The sequence below is a fragment of the Leptodactylus fuscus genome, chromosome 1, assembly GCF_031893055.1.
Source record: "Leptodactylus fuscus isolate aLepFus1 chromosome 1, aLepFus1.hap2, whole genome shotgun sequence".
Lineage (NCBI taxonomy): Eukaryota > Metazoa > Chordata > Amphibia > Anura > Leptodactylidae > Leptodactylus > Leptodactylus fuscus.
Genome location: NC_134265.1, coordinates 9,861,078 through 9,879,176, shown reverse-complemented (window position 1 = coordinate 9,879,176; position 18,099 = coordinate 9,861,078). Strand labels below are relative to the sequence as shown.

General features: G+C 44.2%; 2 protein-coding genes across 2 annotated transcripts in view; one reads left to right on the top strand and one right to left on the bottom strand.

Annotated features, from left to right (window-relative positions):
- LOC142190613 (gastrula zinc finger protein XlCGF66.1-like) overlaps positions 1–18,099 on the top strand; it is a 410,056-nt gene that overhangs the window by 325,218 nt on the left and 66,739 nt on the right. The window lies entirely within an intron of this gene.
- Positions 1–18,099, bottom strand: part of LOC142189887 (uncharacterized) — a 167,275-nt gene that overhangs the window by 117,991 nt on the left and 31,185 nt on the right. The window lies entirely within an intron of this gene.

Here is an 18,099-nt window from a genome sequence, read left to right as displayed (position 1 = left end):
CATACCGGACAGCGCCTCCGTCAACTCCTCCAAGGTGAAAGGGGAGTCCAAAAAAGCACGCTGCTTGGCGGACAAAGTGGGAAAAGGAATGGAGTCGAGGTAATCCAACATCTCCCGGTCACTCAGCCCCCACCTTTAACTGTCATTGTGTGTGTGTGTGTGTGTGTGTGTGTGTGTGTGTGTGTGTGTGTGTATGTGATGTAGGAGAGCTGAGTATACAATAAAGAGTCGATAGACAAGTCCACTTACCGCTGCCACTCCCCGTCTGTTCTCTTCTTGCCTCTTCTCGGACAATGCACGCCCCTAGCTCCCAGGTTACTGTTACAGACCTAGGAAGAAGGTGGTGCTTGTGGCTTAGGAGAGTGGAGTGTGGGTGGGTACTGTAGCCGCCCACACTCTCCTAAGCCACAACAAGACCCGCCTACTCCCAACATCAGTAACACTAGCCTGGGAGGTGGGGGCACATACAGTGCTCTGAAGACATGCACAGTAGAAAGAAGAGGAGCGAGAACAACGCGGATCGGTAGCGGCAGCTGGTAAGTAGACAACAGGGGGGTCTTAGGTAGCCGGGGGATTTTTTAATCACTACACAGCATGGATTCTAACAATTAAAGCTTTCAATTGTTAGATTCCATGCTGTGTAGTGAATAGGATTGTTTTTAAAATCCGATCTCCGATTAGTAAAAAAATCCCATTGACTTGCATTGGGATCGGAATTGGGTTCGATTGAAAAATGATCGGAAATCGGATTTCAAAAATCGATCCTGAAAAGTCAAGATCGGCTCAACCCTATATACAATCCATGAGTTAGTGAAGTCACTCATTGCTGTATACTGCCATAGAGGACCTAATAAGCGCTCAATACATTTAGTCTCTGTGTATACAAAAAAAGCCATTTGTATACATCACAAAACATGTAAGGCTAGCGCTAAGGGACGTGGACATGCCCGGGGGCGTGGACATGCAGCTGGGGAGCAAGGTTGCGGTCAAGCTACAGCTAGAGGCATGTCCAGAGACACAGGTCAGCTGCTTCACAGAAGCCAGGCCAGAGCCAGCAAGGCCCAAGATTTTCCCTGTACTAGCCACTCGCCCAAAACTCGCCCATGTTGGCCATCTCCCTCTATGTTGTGTAGATTTTTCAATGTATGCATGGAGGACAAATTGAGTGCATTTTGCATACTGTGCAACTCAAAACTTAGTAGGGTCTCTGAGAAAAGCAACCTGAGCACCTCAACCATGAGCCGTCATTTGTAAGGCAAGCACTGGGCTCAGTGGGAGAGAGCAAATGCAGGACAATCGTCGGCCAGCGTTGCCGACACTGACTCTTCCGCTGTTTCCAGTGCTGGCGCTGCAGTCCAGACCACCAACCAGGACACCTCCACATCTGCCTCTGACACTTTGGGGACTTCACCCTCATCCTCCTCTTTTCCTGTCTCTGCTCCTTTTGCCACAGCAGTGTTTACAGATTTTTGGGGGGTATACACTGAAGACAGCTGGATTGAGCGTATATAGCCTCATTGAATTGCTGTGTATCCCACCTAGGTGTTAGGATTAGGTCCGCAGGTTGCTATCATAGCGCACAGTGCCACCTGCGGGTCAGTCTAACCATCCAGCTTTCACCTTACTGAGCATGCTCAGACATATTGGAGCTGCTCACAAGCTAAGTGCCATTTTCCCCCTACTGAGCATGAGCGGTGAGGTCTTGGCCACCGCCCCTATTGGGCGGGGAATTCCCTTTAAATAGTGTGAGTCGACGCCCGCCAGGTGCTCAAACTTTTACTAAAATTGCCTCTAAGTCCACAGAGTGAATGACAGTAGTTTGCAGGGATAGTCTCCAGTACTCAGGCAGGTTTCAGACTAGGCCTCTGTGTGGGGTTCCTCTGCTTCTCCTGGGTGCTGTTAGGTAGGACCTGTAAACCCTGAACTGTTAGAGCTACACCAGGGCTAGGAGCGGTAGATGCCGTTCCAGCTTGTAGATCTGCAGCAGGTATGGTCACTGAGAGCCTATGTGTACTGTCTGACTTCATGTATGGCTCCTAGCTGTGTGCGGGAGCATGCAAACTCCTCTGGTAACTCCAAGTTGTGTGCAGGAGAATGTTCTAAACTTCTGTAGTGGCCCCTAGCTGTCGCAGGGGTAAGTATGTGTTTGCTGGCCTGGGGTGAGTGTTAACCCTTGGCAGCCGTGTGTGTTTCACTTGTACTGGTGCACCTGGCCAGTGAGCTAAACTGGCAGGGTTTTAGTTGCACCTTGTTCACATGGAGTGTCGCACAGTACTCACTGTTCACATTGAGCTCAGACTGCAGTGTCTTTGCAGCTGTTCACATTAAGTACTGCGCTGCAGTGTCTTTGCAGTAGTTCACATTGAGTTCAGACATACAGCCGCCCACCATTGGGCCTGTGGACCTCGCTGTAGTGTTCTACAGACTAGCGGTTCTGTCGTGACATACCGCCGCCCACTGGGCCTGTGGACCTCGCTACAGTGTCTTGCAGCTAAGAGGTTCTGTAGTTTATATATATACACACACAGAACCGTAACACTAGATTTGGGGGGGTACACACCTTTAAAAACTGGATTGAGCGTATATAGCCTGACAATTGCTGTGTATCCCACTTAGCTTTTGAGGGGGGGGGGGGGGAGGGGGGCACAGCATTAAAAACTGGATTGAACGTTAAGATTAAAGAACTAGTACAGGACAATTAGCCGATTTCACGAGATAAGCTCCAAACGTTACTTCCTTCTGTGAAACTGAATTTCCTTCTATATGCTCAATTCCGCGGTACAATGATGCTTTTCTGATCTGATCTTTTCTACAATCAGCTTTTCTGATCTGAGTCGCAATCTAACAACCTTTGAGAAGGGACTGACTGCTCTTCTCCCATCTCAACGAAAAATTGCCACATGCAAACGCTGGCTTTTTGAAAAAGATGATCCCAGTAAGCCCACCTTTATAACTAATTGGGAAAGAGAGCTCTCTCTAACTTTTTCTGATGATGATACGGAATTTATTCTGCAACATAGTATGGGTCACTCAAGATGCGTTAGACAACAGGAACTGCATTATAAAATACTTACCAGGTGGTACCGTACACCAGACTGGCTCTATAGACACGGTCTTAGTGATTCTGACGCATGTTGGCGTTGCAAATGTGAGAAAGGAATGATGCTCCACATCTGGTGGTCTTGTGATCTACTTCAGCCCTTTTGGAGGGAGATTGAGCTCTATCTGGATAAATTGTTCCACGTCACACATCCACTATTCCCTGATTTAGTTTTCCTCACTGGTCCAAGCGGATCCTGGAAGGCGGCTAGACGAGAGCTATGGTTCCACTTGATAGGTGCGGCTAAAGCGCTTATTCCGCTATATTGGTTATCTACTTCAGTTCCCACCCTAGATCTATGGATAGAAAAAGTGCACCAACTCGCACAATTTGAAGAGTTGGTCAGCTGGCAAACTAGATCCCATGACAAATATGTTAAAGTATGGGCCCGCTGGTGGAAGGGATTCAGGTAGTTGCTGAATATACTTATGTCTATATACGGTGTTAATCCTTACTTGACTGTTATTCCCCCCCCTTACTTTTCTTTCTTCCTTGGGAGCAGCACGACCCTCTACGTATTGAGGTTCAACTGACTCTTTGTAACAACCTAACTCAACTTAGTTGAGCTTTTGTGTTTATTATTTGCTTTTATAAGCTTAATTTCAATTATGTCATTTATTGTTGTATTACGCTTTGTCTTTTGCACTTATGGTGTGATCTGTTATGTTCAGTTTTAATACTTCAACATTTATCTGACTGTCTATTTTGGCTGTTTATACAAAAATTTTCAATAAAATGTGAATTAAAAAAAAAAAAAAAAAAAAACTGGATTGAGCTTGTATGGACTGACTGACTTGCTGTGTATCCCTGTTAGGTATATGGGGGTCACCGCCTGTAAAGCTGGGTTGAGCGTATATAGCTGGACTGAATTGCTCTGTATCCCTGTTAGTTTTCGGGGGGACACCTCGCGGAAAGCTCGACTCCTCTCCCTGCAGTATAGCTCTGAAAAGAGCTGTTGTGTTTCTTCCGTTTTTTTCCCTGCCTACTAGAAGCTAATACCTAACTAGCCCTCAGCAGCACGTCTGTCCCTATGTCTCAAAGCCGGAAAATGAAACGAAGATGGCGCTAACTATTCTGATAAATCGGAGGTCACATGTTTTCGGCAGCGAATGGGTTTTTTCAATTTTTTTTCACTGTCTCCATTGTCGTAGTTCCTGTCCCACCTCCCCTGCACAGTTATTGGTGCAAAAAAAAAGCGCCTGGGAAGGTGAGAGGGAATATGAATTTTTACTGCATTTGTCGCATGGTATTCGATTGGAATCGAATACCTCGAACGGCCTGATGTTCGATCGAATACCTATTTGATTGAACGGTGTTTGCTCATCTCTACTTATACAGTCCTATGAAAAAGTTTGGGCACCCCTATTAATCTTAATCATTTTTAGTTCTAAATATTTTGGTGTTTGCAGCAGCCATTTCAGTTTGATATATCTAATAACTGATGGACACAGTAATATTTCAGGATTGAAATGAGGTTTATTGTACTAACAGAAAATGCGCAATATGCATTAAACCAAAATTTGACCGGTGCAAAAATATGGGCACCTCAACAGAAAAGTGACATTAATATTTAGTACATCCTCCTTTTGCAAAGATAACAGCCTCTAGTCGCTTCCTGTAGCTTTTAATCAGTTCCTGGATCCTGGATCAAGGTATTTTGGACCATTTCTTTCTACAAAACAATTCAAGTTCAGTTAAGTTTGATGGTCGCCGAACATGGGCAGCCCGCTCTCAAATGATCTGAAAACAAAGATTGTTCAACATAGTTGTTCAGCGGAAGGATACAAAAAGTTGTCTCAGAGATTTAACCTGTTAGTTTCCACTGTGAGGAACATAGTAAGGAAATGGAAGACCACAGGGACAGTTCTTGTTAAGCCCAGAAGTGGCAGGCCAAGAAAAATATCAGAAAGGCAGAGAAGAAGAATGGTGAGAACAGTCAAGGACAATCCACAGACCACCTCCAAAGAGCTGCAGCATCATCTTGCTGCAGATGGTGTCACTGTGCATCGGTCAACTATACAGCGCACTTTGCACAAATAGAAGCTGTATGGGAGAGTGATGAGAAAGAAGCCGTTTCTGCACGTACGCCACAAATAGAGTTGCCTGAGGTATGAAAAAGCACATTTGGACAAGGCAGCTTCATTTTGGAAACAAAAATTGAGTTGTTTGGTTATAAAAAAAGGCGTTATGCATGGCGTCCAAAAAGAAACAGCATTCCAAGAAAAACACATGCTACCCACTGTAAAATTTGGTGGAGGTTCCATCATGCTTTGGGGCTGTGTGGCCAATGCCGGCATCGGGAATCTTGTTAAAGTTGAGGGTGGCATGGATTCCACTCAGTATCAGCAGATTCTTGAGAATAATGTTCAAGAATCAGTGACGAAGTTGAAGTTACGCCGGGGATGGATATTTCAGCAAGACAATGATCCAAAACACTGCTCCAGATCAACTCAGGCATTCATGCAGAGGAACAATTACAATGTTCTAGAATGGCCATCCCAGTCCCCAGACCTGAATATCATTGAACATCTGTGGGATGATTTGAAGCGGGCTGTCCATGCTCGGCGACCATCTAACTTAACTGAACTTGAATTGTTTGTCCAAAATACCTTTATCCAGGATCCAGGAACTGATTAAAAGCTACAGGAAGCGACTAGAGGCTGTTATCTTTGCAAAAGGAGGATGTACTAAATATTAATGTCACTTTTCTGTTGAGGTGCCCAAACTTTTTCATAGGACTGTAAGTATATTCCCCACTGAGCTGCCGCTGCCTGAGACACTTCAGACCGTGTGAAGAAATGAAATCAGTGGCACAGGCAGCAAACGACGGCAGCGCGGCCTACTTCATTGGTATTCACTGTGCTGAGACGGAGGTCAGTGATAGTGAATAGTAATGAAGCGGGGCAGGAGACGCTACCACTGCTCTAGGTCACTGTAGAGGTGAACACAATTCATGGTTGCTTAAATATGGCCACTTATGTGGAATAATACTGTAGGATGCCATAAATCTTACTGTATTACACCCCATACACACAATAGAATCCAAACCACATCTGCTGGATTTCCCAGCCTGAACTCACCGCGGATCTGCTGTCCCATACAGTATGTAGTAGGGTCTGTGGAGTCACAAGGAAGCAGGGACTCCTAGCGTCATAGATCACTAAGATACGGGGAGTCCTGGTGTGTGGACAGAGTTCAGGCTGGGAAATGTGACTGATGTACAGACCAGATTTTCTAGTCCGGATTCCATAGTGTGATTGGGGTCTAAGGTGAGGTTTACACAGTGACATTTGTAGAAGCTGCTTCAGGAATTCAGAAGAAGAATTTTTCCACTTTACCAAATCAGCTCCGGAATCTCCATCAGATTCCTTACTGGCCAGGCCGGATTTTCCACCTCCCATTTATTTCCATAGAGCTCTGAGGTGGAATCTGCCTGAAGATCGAGCAGGAGGATTATTTTTTACGCCACCTGAAATAATCCTACTTCCTACTAATATTATAAACGTGAAAGTTTATATGTTTGTGGATTTGTTACCGTTTCACGCAAAAACGGCTTAACGGATTTGGATGAAATTGGGCACATAGATAGTTTGTAACCTTGATTAAAACATAGGCTACTTTTTATCCCAGTAAATGATATGGCTTCACTAATGTTATGCATTTATTTTCATATACTATGTTAAACTGCTCTTGTCAGCAGGAGAATCAGCTAATTGGAGGTTGCTGATAAAGCCAGGTCTGTTATCTCTCTAGGTAAACACACAGATAACACTCCATTGTATACAATCATTTGCATATTATGTGATCTGTTCCAGTGCTGAGACAATGACATCTCCCTGCTCTCACACACATAGAAAATAGCAAAAAAAACAAAACAAAAAAAAACAAACGGAATCAATCAAAAACTACTGAGGCAAATAGCATACAAAAGGTATATATGGAATAGCCTTTCTAAAGGCTATGCAAGTATGTGCTTAATTAAAAATGACTTTTCCCAATGAGAGCCCCTTTAAAGAGGTTTTTCCATGTCAGCCTTTCAGTAAGCTGTATACAGTGTCTTCTTCTCACTTCCTGTAATTCTCTCCCTCCCTCCTGCTGAGCAGGACACAGAACACTTCTGCAGATAAGATAATCTGCAGATGCTTGTACTGAAAAGACTTCAGTTATCTGTTTAATTACTTAGAGGAATAAAAGACTTGGCTTTACCAGTAAAACTGCTATTATCTGAACAGATTGCCCTGTCGTCAAGAGCAGTGAGTAAGTGACCTCACTTGTCCTATAGGGCTGTAGTTATAGCAACGCAGAGTAAATAACGGGAGGAATAAATTCACGTACCAAGCGAACAAAGCAGAATTTCTAAAGCAATGTATTTAGAAGAAGGCTTCAATTTACATAAGCTCTCAGTATAGATAGGATCTTTGAGATGGGACAACCCGTTTAATCCAAATTGTCAGTTTGCCAATTTTAAACATGTCAAAAAAAATCTAATTTGTTGTAAAATTCGAATACAACGAGCGCTATGACGGTAGCCAGAAGTCAACAGAGTTCTCCTCATGTGGAGCTGAGGAGGATCGAGCAAGCTAGGCGTCAAGTGGCTCTTAGAGAAACGCCAGAGCAGGCGGATCATCAACACCAACAACACGCTCATTACATGGCCTCCCAGCGAGCTGCCAGAACAATCACAGGCACGGTGCGAGGAACAAGTTCAGCAGCAGGACAGCTTGAAAGCTGCTGAAACACTACAGCAAGCACACCATCGACAGAAGCAATTTGATGAATATAGACGGATCATCGACGCCAACAACACGAAGACGAAGTTGTGGGCAGAGGCTAGTCTTCTATATAAATCTAGTAAATTCTTTCCCCTCACGAGGACTGACAGCCGGTGAGGAAGAAATTTGACTCGTTCACATCGATGTCAAGTCCATATTCCTGCTGTACGTTCTATTCTATACTACAGTTATTACCCCCTATAGCGGAATCACATTTATATTCATGTATTATTAGTATTTTACCTGAATCGGGGAACAACAAATAGTCTAAACAATGTCTGAATAGAATCAGTGACCCTTTTGTGCTTTATATAGTGGTGACTCCTCACCTGGGCGGTTACCTTTATTCTTAAGTCCATGTGTATATAGTCATGTCTATTACCTGCTGATGTGAGGGGCTGCTGGTCCTCCATCATCACCTCCTTGTACAGATCCTTGTGTCCTTCTAAATACTCCCACTCCTCCATGGAGAAATAGACAGCGACATCCTGACACCTTATAGGAACCTGACAACACAATGATACAGTCATCACCCCGACCCCTCCAGTTACTGTATAATGTCCCAGCATTCCCAGCAGTGTCACCTCTCCAGTCAGCAGCTCCAGCATTTTGTTGGTGAGTTCTAGGATCTTCTGTCCATTGATCTCCTCCTGTATCAGGGGGTGAGGTGGAGGCCCCGGGATTAGGCTCAGGGTTCCTCCATATCCTTCATACACAGGAGCCTGACAGCGCCCACTAGAGGTCTTCTTCACTACGGTGTAACTCTGGTTATGGGGAGACACATTAATAAATCTCACTACATACATGTCCAGAGTCCATCACCTCTCCAGTCATATCATCTGTTATTACTATAGATAAGAATGATGTCATGATGACATCATCAGAATCTCTCACCTCTCCAGTAAGCTGGTAGATGATCTCTAGGGTGAGATTTAATAGACTTTCCGCCATCTTGTTCCTGTCTCTTTCCATCCTGGATCAATCAGGAATATTCTCTTCTATAGAAGATACTGAGAGGATTCTATATTGTAGGAACCTGAATGGAGAGAAGATGAGACAATGTAATCACTACACGGAATCCCATGGAATAAATAGAAGAGTTGAGTCCCATTATTATCACCACCTCCTACTTCTGACGTCGGCAGCGTGTAGCTCAGGAAGGAAGTGACTTGTTGCGGGCCGGCTTGGTGGGTATATAAGGTGTGTGATAGGCTGAACAGAATCTCATTGTTGTCTCGGGTAAAGGGGACGATTTATCAGAGTTGCACAAGGGATGATTATTGGCTGTCGGGCCAAGAGTGACAGTATTTCTCCAACAGCGCAGGTTGTGAACTGTTTGTGTGCTGCTTTGGTGAAAGTGTATTGTGAGCGGAGAAATGGCGCCATTGGGAATAACCAACGTGGAAACTGTGGAGAGTCATGTGCCACTGAGGATGCAAAAGAATCAAAGTAGAGATGAGCGACCCAAATTGTTAAAAGCTTTAGTCAACCCAAATAATTCAAATAGTTCATTTTTTAACAAAACAGATACCAAATACTGAACTACTAAAATTTGTAATGTGCACTGCGGAGAGAAAATACTGAGGAGACACGTGTCTGAGACGTGGGATGGGGTTCTCGCATCAGCCTCGCAGCCAATGACATGACATAAGGTTTTAGCTAAGGAGGACAGGGCCATTTTGGGATGTGTTCATACTGAGAAACACTCCGCCTCCTCTGCCAGTGCCATAGTGACAAGTAGCCGGAGGACGAGCAGCAGCATCAGCAGCCAGTACAGTATCTGGAACATGAGGAACCAGAAATGTTTCACCTCCCAACACCAACCAGACCCACAACAGGCAACTGACACCCACCGGCTGCACCAGCAGGAACAGACATAACTAGCTGGTTCTTATGTTCCAGCAGATAACTCTGACCCCATGGAATTCTGGGCCAATAGGTTAGAGCAGTGGAAAGCGTCTCAAGTCTATTGCTGTAGAAGGAGCTGGCCCAGATTAAGGAGTGGGAAGAAACCCTCAAAAAGGTGAGGAAGAGTCCAAAGATACTGAGCGAATACTTGCATACCTCCCAACCGTCCCGATTTCCGCGGGACAGTCATGATTTGGGTGACATGTCCCACGGTCCCGGTTGGAGGGAGGTATGTCGCGATTTCAACTCAGATCTGCGTCCAGAGGACGCAGATCTGAGTTGAACACATATGCGGCTGAAGCAAGGAGCTGACACAGGTCAGCTCCTCGCTTCAGCCGCATGCGTCAGCGAGAGAGGCGGGCAGAGAGCGGCGAGGGAGCGGAGGAGAAGGTAAGTTTAATGTGGAGGTGGAATGTGAATCTGGGGGCAGATGAAGGAGAGGACGGCATGACACTGGGGGCAGAGATGGAGAGGACGGCATGACACTGGGGGCAGAGATGTGGGGACATGAATCTGGGGGCAGAGATGGGGGGACCTGAATCTGGGGGCAGAGATGGGGGGACCTGAATCTGGGGGCAGAGATGGGGGGACCTGAATCTGGGGGCAGAGATGTGGGGACATGAATCTGGGGGCAGAGATGGGGGACATGAATCTGGGGGCAGAGATGGAGGGACATGAATCTGGGGGCAGAGATGGAGGGACATGAATCTGGGGGCAGAGATGTGGGGACATGAATCTGGGGGCAGAGATAGAGGGGGGACATATAATTTACGGGTGACTGTAGGAGGATTATATTGTGTGCGGGCACATGAAAAATTAACGAGTGGGTGGAGTCAACACAAAAGTGGGCGGGGCTAAATTTGCTGTGGCGCGCTATGCGCGCCGCACATTTTGTCCCTCTTTCAGTTCTTCAAAAGTTGGGAGGTATGTACTTGTAAAGATGACACTGACTTTACCTGCATGTTTTTTCACAACAAGAGGACATTATAGTGTGGGGGGGCACATGGAGGGAGACTGAGTGTATGAGAAGGGCTGAGAGCGAGCACTTACCTCCTCCAGTACAACAACCGTGTGATCACAGGACCTGTGATGATGTCATAGGTGTGGGCGGAGTCAGTGAGTCACATGATCAGGTCCTGCTGATCCTAGTGAGTTAAAGGACCTGTGAAGATGTGACGTGTGTGGGAGGAGTCACATAATCACATGACCAGACATTAGAGTCGCTCCTCCCCCTATAACTCGGCTCCAGTCTCCTCACTAGTGGCCGCTCTAGATTGGAGTTGCTGGAGGGAGAAGCTGCTGGAACCAACTGCAATGTAGACTGTTCAGTACTGAGGTGACTAGAATGGAGAGATTACAGGAGCTGCCCCAGAAAGCCCCAATCTATTCCCCTCAGTACAGGAGCAGCCAGAGGGGAGTCTATAGGGAGGGGCGGTATATATGTATATGTGTGTGTATAAGTGTATATATATATGACTAGCTTCTGCCCGCGATTTCATCTGCGTGTTGTTGGCGTCAATCATCTGCCTATATTCATCAAATTGCTACCATCGATGGTTTGCCTGCTCCGGCATTTCGGCATCTCTTAAAGCTGTCCTGCTGCTGAACTTGCCGCTGAGACATATAATAAGCGTGTTGTTGGTGTTGATCCGCCTGCTCCAGCGTCTTGGCAGCTGTCAAGCTGGCCTGCCGCTGAACTTGTTCCTCATGCTGTGCCCGTGATTGTTCCATCATGTCAGCAGCTCGCTGGGATGCCATATAACGAGCGTGTTGTTGTAGTTGATGATCCCCCTCAGCTGCGCTTGTGGAGAAGTCTTTGACTTCTGGCTACCTTCATAGCTGTTGTTGTTTGCGGCAAATTAGATTTTCTTTTTGCAGGCATGTTTAAAATTGGCAAACTGCCAATTTGGATTAACCCCTTAATGACCGGCCCATAGGAAATCTACGTCGGCACTGACAGGTTCTTCCTGACTGCCCTATAGGAAAACTACGTCGGGCAGTCAGGGAAGGATTCCCTGTCAGTGCTGACGTAATTGGAGCAGATTGTAGCTGTATCTGACATCTAAGACCTGCTCCATAACCCCTCCCCCCATTGGAGGGGGTCTCCGATGGGGGGGATTTAACCCCTTCAGTTCCGTGATCAAACATGATCACGGAACTGAAGCGGTTCCGTGATGGTGCCGGGGGTATCAGCACCCCCCACAGCGAGATCGGGGGGTGCCGATATGAAAAACATGCAGTCTGGGGTCTGGCCAGTGACCCCAGACTGCCTGAGCTCCCCGTTACCTGGGTGATCTTGCTGGATACTAAAGGAAGCCAAGCGATGCAGAGGCATCGCTTGACTTCCTGTTACAGACTGGAGACACGTGCAGCCTGTGTCTCCAGCCTGTAACATTGATTCAGCAGTGAAATCATTGCTGAATCAAGTGTCCTAAAAGACACATAAAAAAGTGAAAAATAAATAAAGCTTTTGAAAAAAATTAATAAAGCCCCCAAAATCCCCTTTTTTTCTATAGAAAATGAGTTATGAAAAAAAACCTTAAAATTAATAAAAATAATACATATTTGGTATCATCGCGTCCGTAACAATCTGTATAATAAAACTGAAATAATATTTAATGTATGCGGTAAACGTCGGGAAAAAAAACCGAAAAACCCCGCCGGAAGTAGTGATATCTCACCTTAGAAAATATGCCATAAAGAGTGAGCAAAAAGTCATATGCACCCCACAATAGTACCAATAAAAAGCGCAGATTGTCCTGCAAAAAATAAACCCCCAACCAACACTGTCAACCGAAAAATAAAAATGTTACTCCTCTCAGAAGATGGTGATGCAAAATCGCTGATTTATGTCCCCAAATGTGTTTTTGTTCTGCATATTTAGTATCGCATAAAAAAATACTATAAATGAGTTATCGCCGTAACCGTACCGACCCGCAGAATAAAGGTCACATGTTACTTATACTGTACGCTGCATGGCGAAAAATTTAAAAGGTAAAATGCAATGCCAGAATTGATTTTATTTTTTTAAACCCAGCAAAAAAATAGTTCATAAAATGTATTCAATAGATTGTAGGCACCCAAAAATGGTGTCATTACAAAATGCATCTCATCCCGCAAAGAACAAGCCCTTATATGGCCACGTCACCAGAAACATAAAGAAAATATAGCATCTAGCAATGTGAAGACAAAAGTCCGCAAAAATCGCCAAATTATTAGAACACAACTGGGTGCGGCAGGAAGGGAATATATAAGCTGTGTGAGCGGATATCAGGGGACACCCCAGATTTACAGCTTATGAGGGAAAAGACACCAGAGGTGACCCCCAAAGTGACCCCCAGAGTGACTCCCCCAATCATAGGAGCTACTGGGACATAGTAGGGAATGTGGTGTTTGCAATGTTCTCCGCACAGCTTATACATTCCCTCTTCGCCTTCCACTGTGCAGTCACGTTTGGGATACTAATACTCACTGCACCCCATGATAAATTCTTTGAGGGGTGCAGTTTTCAAAATGGGGTCACTCCTTTGGGGAAACCACTTTACTGGTACCTTTACAGGCTCTACAAACATGACATGGCGTCCGGATACCAAACATCTGAATCTGTACTCCAAAAGCCTCATCGCGCTCCTTCCCTTCTGCGCCCTGCTGTGCGCCCAAACTGCAGTTTATGACAAATGTATGCCACGGGTGTACCCGGGATAATGGACGTAATGTCATATGTGGGTATAAACTGATATTAGGGCACAGCCGGACACAGAAGGGAAGAAGGGTTATTGGGTTTTTGGAGCACAGACGGTTTGGTTTTTGGATGCCATGACACTTTTGCACAGCTGAAATACCAGTAAAGTGGAATCCCCTGATATGAGACCTTATTTTGGAAGCTACACACCTGAAGGATTTATTCAGGGGTACAAAGAGCATTTTTAACCCCCAAGTGTTGCTATAACTTATTGTCCATAAATGAATACGAAGCAGATTGTGAGAGGTGAAAATGACCATTTTTCCAGGAATACGTCATTTCAGTGCGTAATATATTGTGCCCGCCTTGTATCAGAGATGAACGCTCTAAAAGCTGTTGTGCCCGGGATACCCGCTTAACAGTTTTTGGAGTGTCTCTGCTGACATAAGTCGGGCACAACATATCGGACACTGAAATGGCGAATCTCTGGAAAAATTTCATTTTTAACTTCTCTATCAGTTGCGATTTCATTTCTGGAAACTAAATAAATGCAACACTCAAGGGTTAAAAATTCTCGCTACGCCACTTGATAAATCCCATCAGTGGGGTAGTGTCCAAAATGGCGTGACATGTCTGCGGATTCCACTTTATTGGCAATTCAGGGGCTTTGCAAAAGTGACGTCCAAAAACCAAACTGTGCTCCAAAAACCAAAATAGCGCTCCTTCCCTTCTGTGCCTGGCTGTGCCCAAACAGCCGATTCTACCCACATATGGCATTAAGTCCGTTATCCAGGGTACACCAGTGTCATACATGTGGGCATACACCACCATTTGGGTACACAGCAGGGCGCAGATCTGAAGGAGCACTACATGGCTTTTGGAGTGCAGATTTAGATTCTTCATTTTTGGACATGTGTCACATTTGCAGAGACCCTAAAATTGCCCCTACAAAATGGGGTCACTTCTTGGGGAATTCCAGTTTACGGTCACCTCCAGGGCTCTGCAAAAACATCATGGCGCCCAGAGGGTCCCTCTAAATCTGTACTCCAAAAGCTAAAAAGCGCAGGGCTCCTTCCCTTCTGAGCCCTGCTGTGTGCCCAAGCAGCAGTTTACACCCACATATATAATTTTTTGCCCCTTGGGATGGCCCCTTAATAGTTTTAGTGCCAGTCTCTGACAACACAAAGTGGGTGCAACGTATTGGGCACCGAAATGGCAGATTTCTTAAAAAAATTCAATTTTCATTTTGTACATTAATTTTTGGGAAGCATTTTTAGGCTCAAAATGATAATACCCCTTGATTCATTCCTTGAGGGGTGTAGTTTTTAACCCCTTCCCGCCGATGGCATTTTTTGATTTTCATTTTTGACTCCCCTCCTTCTAAACCCCATAACTTTTTTATTTCTCCACTCCCAGAGCCATATGAGGTCTTAATTTTTGCGGGACAAATTTTTCTTCATAATGTTACCATTAATTATTCTATATAATGTACTGGGAAGCAGGAAAAAATTCAGAATGGGATGGATTTGAAGAAAAAATGCATTTCTGCGACTTTCTTACGGGCTTTGGTTTTACGGCGTTCACTGTGCAGCCAAAATGACATGTCCGCTATATTCTGTGTTTCGGTACGGTTCCAGGGATACCAAATTTATATGGTTTTATTTACATTTTGACCCCTAAAAAAAAATACAAAACTGTGTTAAAAAAATTTTTTTCTAAAAGTCGCCATATTCCGACGGCCGTAACTTTTTTTATACGTAAGTGTACGGGGATGCATAGGGCGTCTTTTTTTGCGGGGTCGGGTGTACTTTTTAGTTCTACCATTTTCGGGAAATGTTATTGCTTTGATCACTTTTTATTCAAATTTTTATCAGAATCAAAACGGCGGTTTGGCACTTTCGACTATTTTTCCCGCTACGGCGTTTACCGAACAGGAAAAATATTTTTATAGATTTGTAGAGCGGGCGATTTCGGACGCGGGGATACCTAACATGTATATGTTTCACAGTTTTTAACTACTTTTATATGTGTTCTAGGGAAAGGGGGGCGATTTGAACTTTTAATTCTTTTTATATTTTTTTATATTTTTTTTTTTATTTTTTTTTTGCATTTATTAGACCCCCTAGGGGGTGTTGAACCCCAGGGGGTCTGATCACTAATGCAATGCATTACAATGCTAATGCATTGCAATGCATTGCAAAAAAACATCCTTTCTTTCTTGGTCTATGCAGCCTGCAAAAGAGAGGATTTGCAGACAAGCCTGGGAGCCTGTACAAGGCTCCGGCTGTCATGGCAATGGGACGTCAGCCCTGGAGCATGCTCCAGGAGCCGGCGATCCCGGCCAAAATGGCGGTGCCCATTCGCCGCCGGGAAAATGGCGCCTCCGGCGCCTTTGACCACGGCGCCGGAGGGGTTAATGCCTCCGATCGGTCCGGGAACCGATTGGAGGCATTATAGCCGGTTGTCTACTGCTTAAAGCAGTAGACACCCGGCGGCTATGGCGGCCGCCCGGCTCCCGGGCGGTTGCCATAGTTACAGACCCGACATGCGCCGTACTATTACGGCGCATGTCGGGAAGGGGTTAAAATGGGGTCAAATTTGAGGGGTTTCCATTGTATTGATACTTTAGGGGCTCAGCAAATGCGATATGGCACCTGAAAACTATTCCAGCAACATCTGCCTTCCAAAATCCAAATAGTGTTCTTTCCATTCTGAGCCCCACCATGTCCCCATACAGCAGATTATGGCCACATATGGGGTATTTCCGTGTTCAGGAGAAATTGTGTAACAAACTGTGGGGGGCTTTTTCTCCTTTAACGCCTTGTGAGAATGAAAACTTTGGGGATAAAGGGACATTTTAGAAATTTTTAACCTACACATCCCAAGGTTAGTATAACTGTGAAACGGCTATAGGGTCAAAATACTCACTATACCCCTCAATGAATACCTTAAGGGGTCTAGTTTATAAAATGGGGTCATTTATGGGGGTTTTCAATTGTTTTGGCAACTCAAATCTTGTTTGAATGTGCAATGGGCCTGAAATATCTGCAAGCAAAATTTTTATCTTGAAATCCAGTTGGTGCGCCTATCTTTTTGGGCCCTACCGTGCGTCCGTACATAGGATTAAGGCCACAAAGTGTACATTTTTGAACATGGGAGAAATGGGGTCATCTATTTTGGGGTGTTTTTCTTTATTTTCATGCCTTGTGTGCAAAAAAACTGCCTTTAAAATGACTCTTTTGTGTAAAAAATATGAGAATTTTTTGTTTGACACAAATTCTTTTAAAACCTGTGGGGTCAAAATACTCACTATACCCCTCAATGAATACCTTAAGGGGTCTAGTTTATAAAATGGGGTTATTTATGGGGGTTTTCAATTGCTTTGGTAACGGAAATCTTGTTCAAATGTGCAATGGGCCTAAAATATCTGCAAGCAAAATTTGTGTTTTGAAATCCATTTGGCCCTCCCTACCTCTTGGGCCCTACCGTATGTGCGTACATAGGACTAAGGCCACAAGTTGTACATTTTTTAACACGGGAGAAGTGGGGTGATATATTTTGGGGTGTTTCTTCTTTTTGATGTGTTGTGTGCAAAAAAACAACTGCCTTTAAAATGACACATATTTGAAGAAAATGAAAATGTAATTTTTTTCATCATTTGTAATAATTCTTGCAAAACAATATTTGTTTGATCAAAATGCTCACTGTACCCCTCAAAGATACCTGAAGGGGGCGAGTTTTACAAATTGGGTCATTTAATGGGAGGTTCTGTCATTATGCCACCTATTCCTGTCTGCAAACATAGCTTGGTACAGGAAAAAATCACATACTCCAAATTTCCAAAATTTGCTTATAAACTTGATAAACTTGTAAATTGTCTAAGTTACTCAAATATGCTAAAATTATCTCAAATATGCTTGAAACACAAAAGAAACATTTGGAAGTATATAACTGCTAACTTTTTTGCCCTGTATTATTGTGTATATGTGAGATATCGCAGCTGAAAATGGAAAACATTGAAACATTTTCAAAATTTTCAGCATTTGCGATTTTTTAAATAAATTTATATCAGTCTAATTTTACCTTCTCAGTAAAGTACAACATGTCACGAAAAAACAATATCAGAATCGCGTGGATGCCTGATACTGTTACAGAATTATTCACTGATAAAGTCACACAGGGCAAATTTCCAAAATTTGGCTTGGTCATTAAGGTCCAAAACAGGCTGGTCACGAAGGGGTTAAGGAACATGTTGTATTTAGAAACTAGCCATGACTAAGAGGTAGTGTTACCTCGAAATACATTGGAGTTTATTTTTATAGCACGATGTGTTTTTTCTGAACTTTTTCACTTTCTTTGGTTGTATGATATTTGTTTTAATGTCTAATTAAAAGTTACATTTTATGAAATCCGGATAAGTTGCGGACCAGCTCTATATCCTATGAAATATCCAGTTTGGAAACTTGCCTCTTTAAAGTCCGGAGGATACAAGGTCGCGCATCTTACCAGGATAAGAATTTATATTGGTGAGCCGAAGTTCTATTATTCTTTTTTTTTTGATAGTTCTTATGTCTGTATGGTGTGTGCAAGGCCCAAAAGCAAAATAATAAAGCCAGACTGCAGGTGGTGTACAAGGC